This window comes from Hypanus sabinus, chromosome 20 (assembly GCF_030144855.1).
Source record: "Hypanus sabinus isolate sHypSab1 chromosome 20, sHypSab1.hap1, whole genome shotgun sequence".
NCBI classification, from domain to species: domain Eukaryota; kingdom Metazoa; phylum Chordata; class Chondrichthyes; order Myliobatiformes; family Dasyatidae; genus Hypanus; species Hypanus sabinus.
Genome location: NC_082725.1, coordinates 44,332,303 through 44,342,174, shown reverse-complemented (window position 1 = coordinate 44,342,174; position 9,872 = coordinate 44,332,303).

Genomic DNA, 9,872 nt, shown 5'->3' with positions numbered 1-9,872 from the left:
GCGGGCTGAAACAACCTCATCTACCAACCCAGCAGATTTCTTCAAGGTAATGGCATCCTTTTCATCTAGGACTGCCCTCATTTCATTATCGGGAACACCTTTAAAATTATCAACTTCTTCAAACAGTTCTGCCAAACCAGACAGATCATCCATGTCCAACCCTGGACCTTCTAACAGCCTTATCTGTTTCTCATTTTTACTCCGTGCCTCTATAAATTTCCTCCTGGCTAAGGGCAGGTCTACCTCCTCTCCCTTACTCTCTTTCACCTCCCAATTCTCCGTTTTACCATTCCCCAACCCCTCTTGGTACAGGGTCGGTAAAAACGTCTCAGCCAAATCAACACTGGCCTGATTTAAACTGGTCTCCTTCTCAGCTGCCTTTCTCGACATGCTGTGAGTGGTCGCGCATGCGGGATAGACCTTGGAACCTAGGGGCGGGTCCTCAACAGTTACAGGCTGGCTCATCAGCTTCATGGCTGACCAAACCTCACTACCAGCTAAATCGTTACCCAGAAGGACATCCATGTCAGTTCTCGGAAATTCTGAACGCACCCCTATTTCAACTGGTCCAGATACCAGCTCACAATTTATAATGATCCTATGCAAAGGCACAGCTTCTGTCCCTTTTCCTATGCCTCTCAAAACTACCTCTCCCGTCTCAGGACCAAAATCTAGTACCTTACTGAGAATCAATGACTGCTCAGCTCCAGTATCTCTCCAGATCCGCACTGGAACTGGTGTTTCTCCCTCTTTCACAGACAAGGTCCCTTCTGAAATAAATTTCTCACGCCCCTCTCGTATTCTATCTACCTAGGGCTTTCTCGTCAATTTACTGATCAACACAATACATCCTGTAGGGACTGCTGCTTTCCCTTTTCCTGTCTCCTTCCTTGGAGCAAAGCACTGAGATGCAATATGACCCACCTTTCCACAATTAAAACAGGTTGAGCCAGGACCCCTCCTGCCATCTTGCCTTTTTTCCTCCTTATTTTTACCACTAGCTCCCGGCTGAATCTCTGCCTCAGCTGGCGGGCTTTCTCTACCATTCCCATGGTCTTTCTGGTAACTCTTATTCAAGGAAAACTTTGTCTTGTGGGTTAGGGCATATTCATCTGCGAACCTGGCAAATTTGGATGTGGACTTATTTGGCTTCTCGTTCAAATACATCTGGATATCATCCGAAACACAACCTTTAAATTCCTCAATCAGAATTAACTCCCTTAAACGCCAAAAATCTTCTTCCACCATTTCTGCTGCACACCAATGATCCAAGAGCACACCCTTTTCATAGGCAAACTCTGCATACATCTGATTCCACACTTTCTTTAAATTTCTGAACTTTTGGCTATAGGCCTCAGGTACCAATTCGTAGGCCCGAAGAATGGCCCCTTTTACTTCCTCATAATTCTCATACTCCTTCTCCTCCACAGACAAGGCCGCATATGCTCGTTGTGCCTTCCCTTTTAACACACTTTGTAACAACACCACCCACTGATCTCTGGGCCACTTCTGACTCACTGCCACCTTTTCAAAATGCAAGAAATAACTATCAACATCCGTCTCCTTGAACGGAGGTACTAACCTCAACTCCCAACTAACATTAAACCGCTCCTCTCGGTCTGACCCTTGAGCTCTTCGCCCTTGCCTTAACTTCTCCATGTCCAACTCATGTTTCCTCTGTTTCTCCTTCTTCTCATACTCCCTCTGCTTCTCAGCTCTTTCCTTCTCCTTTTCAACTGCTTCCAGCTGTCTTAACTTAATTTCATGCTCCCTCTGCTTTTCAGCTCTTTCCTGCTCCCTTTTCACCTCTAACTCCTTTAGATGGAGCTCATGCTCCCTTTTCCTCTGTTCTGCGTCCAGCCTCAATTTCTCCAACTCCAACTGAGCCGTCCCACTAGCTGGTACCTTTTCAGGGATATTTTCCAATACTTCAGCCGAAAACACATTCTTCTCAATATAATACTGAGTCATGGCCCTCCGCACCTCTCACTTTTTCATTGACAACCTCACCTCTGTGAGATTTATTCCTTTCGCAATATTTATCAAGTCCGACTTTGTGGCAGCCTCTAGCGCCTCCGGAGTCGGGTTTTTTTTATAAATTCATCCACGTCCATCTTTGCTGGTTTCCCGTCTGGTTACCCATGCAACCAGATCCAAGTCTGGACTTAAAAGCCCGATTTACTGGCCCTCCAATTTGGTATCAAATCTCGAGACGAGACCCCAAGTTGTTATGAACCATGTAACTGGGTTACTTACCAGCAAAGATAGAAACGTCTGTTGGAGTCTGATGATATTAGTTTTAACAGTATTTATTAGTAAAAATACACAAAAATAATATCAATGCAAATATACAGATAATATACATCATCAATACTAAACCTAAAAGTGCGGGTATAATAATAATCAATAAGAAATAAGCTCTATCATTGTCTAAGGGATAATGAATTGTCCGATGGAAATATAAAGTTTTATTCAGTTCACACAGGCTGCCGTCGTTTGTTTGTCGCTGTGTTGCAATTGTTGGAGAGAGAGAGAGAGAAGAATAACTTGCTGACTTTCCTTGGTACAGTCTTGATCCGTATCTGTCCTTTAGCTAGACCGTTCCGTGGAGAACTCGCCACCCAGGCAAGGATGGACACACATACAAGTGCCCCACCGGTCTCGTACGTTTCTCCTGGTGTGTCTAAGGGGTGTTCCCCAGACCCGTCGTTTATCCTCACTCACGGGGTCTCAGACGTCATTCAGGTTGGGGTGATGCAATCCCTCAACCAGACCACTCTGGTTGTCCCCTGAGGGGTTTCAATGAATAGTACAGTACTCAATACACAATTCCTTCTCCAAGAGACAATAGCAGTAATTAGTGGTTCCGTTCCACTTTTGTTAGGAGGCATTCCCCCACCTTGTGTATTCTGCGTTGTCTATAGCAACTGCCTTTGCTGTGATCCTGCGTCTCTCTCGCTCTCTCATTATTGACATGATGTGTATCTCTCCCATTTCCTGGGTCTGCTGTGTATCTCTCTCATCTCCTGGGTCTCAGAACCAAAATAATAGTGATCTTGCGATTCTCAAAAAGGATGGGGTGACTTTGCACCCTTTGGCCCATCAGAGTTGCTCCACATTCGTAACAAATTCATGTAAGTATCATGGCATCTGGAGCATGTAAGCTGTCCATACTTCACACTGAGACATCAGAAATAAGTGAGGATGCTTCTCTCAGTACACCATGGTAACTTACAAAGTGGTTCTCATGTGCCCTGTCAAAGAATAGATGTACTTAAGCAAAGGAAAAACTGGCTGAAAAAAATGACTGATATATCCCAAATAATGAAATGAATTACTTGTCTAAAATTGTAATCTAGGTAGACAGAACACTTCATAGTCTATATAATGTAATGGATCTAATTTGGTGATTTCTTCCAAGGGAGGTCCCTGTGTCCATTCAGTTCTTTCTGTTAGCTAAAAGTTTGATGTTCAAAATAAATTTATTATCAAAGTAATGTCTCCATGTACAACCCTGAGATTCATTTTCTTGCGGGCAATCTCAAAAAATAAAAGAAATACAATAGAATTGATGAAAGACTGCACCCAACAGGATGGACAACCAATGGCAGAACAACAATGAACCGGGCAGAAAGAGAACAATAGAAGCTATAGTAATAACAATAATAAATAAGCAATAAATATTGAGAACATGAGATGAAGAGTCCTTGAAAGTGGAAGTTAGATTATGAGGAGAGATTGAGTCACCTGGGACTGTACTCACCAGAATGAGAGGAGATCTTACAGAAACATATAAAATTATGAAAGGGATAGATAAGATAGAGGCAGGAAAGTTGTTTCCACTGATAGGCAAGACTAGAACTAGGGGACGTAGCCTCAAGATTCTGGGGAGTAGATTTAGGATGGAGGTGAGGAGGAACTGCTTTTCGCAGAGAGTGGTGAATCTGTGGAATTCTCTGCCCAATGAAGCAGTGGAAGTTACCTCAGTAAATATATTTAAGACAAGGTTGGATAGGTTTTTGCATAGTAGGGGAATTAAGGGCTATGGGGAAAAGGCAAGTAAGGTGGAGATGAGTCCATAGCCAGATCAGCCATGATCTTATTGAATGGTGGAACAGACTCGACGGGCCAGATGGCCTGCTCCTGCTCCTATTTCTTATGTTCTTATAAATCCATAGGCTGTGGGAACAGTTCAGTGATGGCTGAGTAAAGTTATCCCCTGTGATTCAAGAGCCTCCAAGATGGTCCTGGTGAATCACGGTGATATTTGCAGGTTGCTTCTGAAACTAACTCATCATGGTAAAGATGTTATCTGATCTATTTGCCATGTGTTCATGTTACTAGAAAGATTATTTTTTTCCCACACAGTCAGTCCCCATGACTTCTGGGTGTCCCAAGATATTTTATAGCCAAGGCCAGCAAATGAAGTAATCAAACTATTGGACACAGCAATCAAATAGCAGCAGATAATCAAATTGATCGGTGAAATAAAAAAGTATCTGTGGTAATAAACATTCCTTTTATTCTCTTCACCCCCCCTCCCCCACTTCTCTGCAGCATGATTTCTAACTTTCCTTAGTTCTCATGAAAGGTAGTCAACTGGAAGTGTTTCTTTCTCTGTGGATGTTGCCTGAAATGCTGAATATTCCCGGAGTTTTCTTTTTTGGATTCTTATTTCCAGCATCCGCATTTTTAAATGTTTGAATTGATTTTAACTATTGGTTGGCCAAAATATCAGATAAGACTTACCTATTCTTCTTTCAATTGTGTGGTGTAATCTTTTACATCTGAGAGTAAAAATGAACTTTGATTTCACATTTAAAATACAGTGCCACTGACAGATCTGCACCCCCTCTGCTGAGAATGGCCATGGAAATATTATGACAAGAGACAATGCAATTTCAATCAAAGAGTAAATTGATATATTCAAAATAACTACATTTATGCTTTATAATTTCCTTTTATGAATGTAAATCAGTATGAATCATAACAGTATCTTCAAAATTTATAATCATTAACTCATTATACTGGGAACAATGAGTCACCTAGGTACATGATTTAGGCAGGGCTCAAAAGTAGACTTGTCTGTAATTTCTTCCATTTTCTGACTGGGTTGCCATAAAATTTCAAACAGAGGCAACACTGAACATTTTCACAATTTTATAATATTTTTTTGAAGCAGCCAACAGAATTCCTCAATTCAATTTTCCTTACATGGATTTCTTTCTTTTAAAGTCAATAGTCCAAGCCAGGATTAGGGTGGACTGGCAAACTATTCTTCATGTATGAATGAAGGACATGAGGCTGGCAGTAAAACTGTTATTATCCTAAATCTAAAAACATTCACATTAGCAAATAGTGAGTATCTGTGAAACCCCTGGTTTGTATCCATACTCCCTCTCTCACCATACAAATCTAATTGCAGTAGCTCTAAACCACTCCAGCTGAAATATCAAACACAGAACAGGTCAAGATGATATCCTAGATGTTTTCCTTACTTGACTCTTGTCTTTTCTGGCACAGAGGATGGTAGTTGCTTAAAGTGGTTTCTCAGAATGAAGGCCAATGACTAATGGTGTGTCACAGGGTTTGGTTATTGTTATTTGCTATTTATGTAAACGATTTGGATGTGAATGCACAAAGCTTAATCAGTAGGTTTTCAGATGACACAAAAGTAGATTGTTGATAGTGAAGAAGGTTATTGTAGAGTTCAAGGGGATTTTGATCGATTAGCAAAGCAGGTAGAGGAGTGGCCAATGGATTTCAATACAGCTAAGTGTGAGGTGATGTATTTTGGAAAATCAAACCAGCATAGGACTTATACCATGAATGGCAGGGTACTTTGCAGTGCAATGGAACAGAGTAATCTAGAAATACAAGTGCGTAGTTAATTAAAAACAGTGTCACAGGTAGACAGGATGGTGAAGAAGGTGTTTAGCATGTTGGCCTTCATCAGTCAAGGCACTGAGTACAGGAGTTGTGACATTATGTTGCAGATGCACAAGTCATTGGTGAGACCACACTTAACGAGTATTGTGTACCATTTTGGTCACCACATTATGGAAAAGTCGTGGTTAAACTGGGAAGAGTGTAGAAAAGATTTATGAGGATGTTTCCAGGATGAGAGTGACTGAGTTACAGGAAGAGGTTAGCCAGGCTAAGTCTTTATTCCTTGGAACGTCAGAGAATGAGGGACGCTCTTATAGAAATGTTTAAAATTACGAAAGGTAGATGGGGTGTATAGTAACTTACATATCACCAAGTCAGTGACCAGCTCTTTTGATTTGCTGACATTGAGAGAAAGTTTGTTCTTAAGATAGCATGTCATAAGTTTCTGTCTCTCCTTCTGTACTCTGACTCAGCCTACTGGGGTAGTTTCATTTGCAAAGTTGTAGATGGAGATGGAGCAGAATCTGGTCACAGTTATGAGTATACAGGGAGGAAAGTAAGGGGTAAATAGTCTGCATCACCCTAAACAAAACCCAATGTCTTCACTCATCAAAGACCACAGCACAAAATTTAGGATGTCATTTTAGCAAAGTACAGAAATGTTGTCAGAGGCACCATGTTTCAATGGAATCATCATACCCAAGTCCTGCCTAAATGTAAAATATCCTGCCCGAAAGTGTTGAAAGAGCTCTGGCTGGGATACTTGCCAATATTTTTTTTAATCTACTAACATCACCATGATAATGTAATCTGTTCATTTGCAAAGTTTCTATTTATGACAGCTTGCTATTAACAAATTGGCTGGCACAATTGTTTCCATTACAATGGTACATTTCAAAAAATTTTCTTGTCAAAAGATGTTTCGGACATTGGAAGGACCCAAAAGACTGAATTTTTTTTTGGTCTTTAATTAAGATTTATAGATCTTAAATTTATATGAAGTTTTACATAGTTTAGACTCACCAGGTGGTACAGCATCTTTGAGCAATTAGATCAAATAGACATTTTAAACTTAATTTGTAACTGCATATTTTAGTAGTTGATTAAAGTTTCTGCCAATTTCCTGATGCAGCTTAAACATGAACCACTATTAAAGTTTAATAGAACCTTAGATTCTTCATCATGTGAAATCTGGCTACAGTGTGATGGAACTTAACTCAGAACCAGATTTAAATTCACCTGCATATGTTGCAAATTGAATTAACTTTATTTCTTACACCCTTCACATATATGAGTAAAAATCTTTACATTATGTCTCCTAAATGTGCAATGATAGTAATTTATAATAAATATAACACTCAATGTAACATAGAAATACATGCAAATCAGTGTGAATTAATCAGTTTGATGGCCTGGTGGAAGAAGCTGTCCCAGAGCCTCTTGGTCCTGGCTTTTATGCTGCCGTACCGTTTCCTGGATGGCAGCAGCTGGAAGTTTGTGGGTGGGGTGACTCAGGTCCTCAATGATCCTAGGGCCCTTCTTACACACCTGTCCTGAAAGTTCACAACTACAGATGCGCTGGGCTGTCTGCACCACTGTCTGCAGAGTCCTGCGATTGAGAAAAGTACATTTCCCATACCAGGCTGTGATGCAGTCAGGATGCTCTCAATTGTGCCCCTTTGGAAAGTTCTTAGGATTTGGGGGCCCATACCAAACTTCATCTGAAGTGAAAAAAGGTGCTATGGTGCCTTTTTCACCACACAGCCGGCATGTACAGGCCACGTGAGATCCTTGGTGATATGAATGCCAAGGAGCTTAAAGCTGTTTACCCTCGCAACCCCAGATCCATTGATGTCAATAGGGGTTAGTCTGTCTCCATTTCTCCTGTAATCCACAACCAGCTCCTTTGTTTTTGTGACATTGAGGAAGAGATTGAACTCATTGACACCACTGCGTCAGAGAGTTGACTTCTTCCCTGTAGGCCACATCGTTATTGTTTGAAATTAGGCCAATCAGTATAGTTTCATCGGCAAAAGTAATTAACAGATTAGAGTGTGGGTGGTGACCCAGTCATGTGTATACAGGGAATAAAGAAGGGGACTCAGTACACAGCACTCAGGGGCTCCTGTGTTGAGAGTCAGAGGGGTGGAGGTGAGGGAGCCCACTCGTACCACCTGCAGCGATCTGACAGGAAGTCCAGGATCCAGCTACACAAGGCAGGGTGAAAGCTGAAGTCTCTGAGCTTCTTGTCAAATATGGATGGAATTATGGTGTTGAATGCTGAATTGTAGTCCAAGAACAGCATTCTCACCTAAGCAACCCTCTTTTCCAGATGTGTAAGGACAGTATGTAGAGCAGTGGCTATGCGTCAGCTGTCGATTGGTTGTGTTGGTAGGCGAACTGTAGGGGGTCCAGTGTGGGTGACAGCAAGCTGTCCTTGACCAGCCTCTCAAAGCATTTGCATATTATTGAGGTGAGTGCAACAGGTCACCATTGCTTTGCAACTGCAGTACATAATAAAAACACAAATTACAATATTCAAGTAAATAATTAGTGCAAACACTAAAGTAATTTAGAAATTTGAGCACACATCTAATGCATGAAAATCTTTTCATTCATGTGTTCTTGACTCATCTCAACAGCCAATGTTGAAAGTTTCCTTCTAGTGTATTATTTCAGATTGTCATAATAAAGCTTAAATCAGTTATGAAAAAATACTGGAATCAATAACAATAATCAAAAATTCTACATTCAGTTACTTGCATCAAATTATATGCGATGACGTATTTAGTGCTGCTGGGGAAGCTGTTTAAAATAAATGCTGTCAAGTCAAGAGTAAAAAAGGATAAACAATAATGGTTCCACAGTGTCCCAAAAATCACAAACAACAAAGTTGCATTATTTTTTTTAAAAAAAAGTTTTTGACCTAGATCTCTTTCTTTTGTGATAAGAACACAGCAGGTGACTCCTGACAATAACAAAGCCATGATACTTCAAAATAATCAGTGGAATCATCATGGGTTACTCAGAGTGACTGTTCAGTCTGTTTTAAGGATATGAGTATTTTGTACTTGTCATCTTGTTCTCTACCCACTCGAAATTAAGCCTGAACAGTTACTTTATTAAGGTTTCACGATCTGGCAATTTTCTTATCTTTATTCCTGTTGGCTAATTGCTCGACTGACATTAGTGAACTGTCATATCAAGCATTCGGTATCTCGGTCCTCCTGTCTGCTCAACATACACAGAGACCATTAGTGTTTTATTGATCACAGGAAAAGCCCTCCCCACCATTGAGCACCTCTACAAGGAGCACTGCCACAGAAAGCAATATCCATGATCAAGGATCTCCATCATCCAGGCCATGATCTTCTCATTGCTGCCATCGGGAAGGAGGTACAGAAGCCTTGGGTCGCACACAGCCAGGTTCAGGAATTTATAACCTTACAACCATCAGGTTCCTGGACCAGCATGGATAACTTCAGTCACCTCAACTCTGAAATTATTCCACAACCTACAGACTCACTTTCAAGGATTCTACTATTCATGTTCTCAGTATTATTTATATTTTCATTTATTTTTGTATTTGCACTGTTTGTCTTTTGTGCTTTGGTTGTTAGGTGGGATATAGTGACATATACATACTTTGATAAGTTTATTTTGAACTTTGAGCTATGTGGAACAGTCCATGTTCCAATGCAACAACAGGAACACTCCCCAACTCTTTCTCTGCTACATTGATGACTGCATTGGAGCTGCTTACCGCACTAATGTTGAGCTTGCCAATTTCAACAACTTTGTCTCCAACTTCAACCTGCACTCTTGGTCCAACTCTGACACCTCTTTTCCCTTTCTCGATCTGTTTCCATCTCCAGACAGATCATCCACTGATTCTTGAATATATCTCTTCCGTCACTTGTAAAAACTCTGACATAACAGGCACAGGACTCCCTTTGCCCACATGGCCCTCCATATACAGCACA